At 58.5% G+C, this 1,375-nt stretch overlaps 1 protein-coding gene across 1 annotated transcript in view; it reads left to right on the top strand.

The window, feature by feature from the left end:
- Positions 1-1,375, top strand: part of KSR2 (kinase suppressor of ras 2) — a gene marked incomplete at its 5' end in the record, with an annotated part of 65,911 nt that overhangs the window by 24,672 nt on the left and 39,864 nt on the right. The gene's annotated exons all lie outside the window — the stretch shown is intronic.

Below are 1,375 nucleotides of genomic sequence, written 5' to 3'. Positions count from 1 at the left end.
GGAGCAGCCTGGGCTGCTGGGAGGTGTCCCTGCCCATGCAGGGGGGTTGGATCTAGATGATCATTAAGGTCCCTTCCAACCCAGTCTGGGATTCTGGGATGCTCTCCCCAAGCCTGAGCTGCAGGACCAGGGATCAGGAGGATTTCCCCAGGCAATGAGCACCAGGTGTAACAGGACCCCGACTCCCCTCCCTGGGTGGGGATCAGGTCCCCAATCCTCAGTGATGCTCCCACCTGGGCCACCACGTCCCCATCCCCTTTCTCACCCTTTTGACTCCCCCCTCTCCTCCCTGCCAGGCTCAAGTGCCACAACAAATGCACCAAAGAGGCCCCTCCGTGTCACCTGCTGATCATCCACCGAGGAGGTGAGCACTTTTCTCCCCCTTTCCCATCCCCTTCCCACCAGGTAAAACCTACCCCAAACCCAATACAACCCACCCACCAAAACCCCCCTGGAGGCTTCCGAACCGCTTGGGAACTCCATGGGGAGGGAAAACATGTTACCCACCCGTTTTTTCCCCCCTTGTAGGGAGACGAGCCGTGAGGGGCGAGGCAGATTTGCATTGCAAACCACTTCCACCCACCCTTCCCCTGCCTCCTTTTCTTTTCAGATTCCCCACCGCCCGGGGTAAGTGTTCACCAGGGGTTGGTTTTTTTTAGCCTTTCCCTTCCCCTCCCAAGTGGAGGGGTCGGATCCTTCAAACGGCTTTTTCCCTCCCCGTGGGTACAAAGGGGGGATCCCCCCCCCCCAAGGCCTGGGGTGTCTGGAGCTGTTCCTGGAGCTGCTTTATCCTGCTTTTCTCCTTCCTGGGGAAGCCACCTGGAGACCAGCAGAGGAGGGAAGGGCTTTATTTTTGCCAGCAGGACGACGGGAATTGTTTCCCACCTCTTTCCTTCCAGATTTTTTTTGGCCCCCTCCTTCCCCCCCCCTCCCCAAAACAGCTGGAGAACTTCGACCACCTGAAGGGAAACGTTGCCCACTTGACCCTTCTCTTCACTTGTGATGCTCTTCAGGCTGTTGCTTGGATGGTCCAGCCCATCAAACCCACCCTCAGCTGCTTCTTCATCCCTGGGAAACATCTCGTGGTGGTGACATCTCCAAAGCAGGGTGGGGGGGGACACACAATTTTGCAACCTCCACTCCAGGCCCTGCTTCTTGGCTTGCAGCAAAACGGGGCTGGAAGGGGTTGAAGGACCTTCCTCCTGGTGCTCCGAGCTGCTGCACATCCCGGGCAGGAGGCAGGGAAAGCAGGGAAGGAGCCTTGGGGCTCCTGGGATGGGCAGGAATTGGGATTTCTTGGCTCCGGGTTGAGATGTTGCAGGAGGTGGAACCACCTCGGTGGTTCTGCACCGGTTTGGGGGAGCCTCAGTGAAGG

This window comes from Chaetura pelagica, unplaced genomic scaffold (assembly GCF_000747805.2).
Source record: "Chaetura pelagica isolate M959 unplaced genomic scaffold, ChaPel_1.0 scaffold254, whole genome shotgun sequence".
Classification (NCBI taxonomy): Eukaryota; Metazoa; Chordata; class Aves; order Apodiformes; family Apodidae; genus Chaetura; species Chaetura pelagica.
The sequence above is the reverse complement of the archived record's forward strand: the minus strand, read 5'-3'. Positions and strand labels throughout refer to the sequence as shown.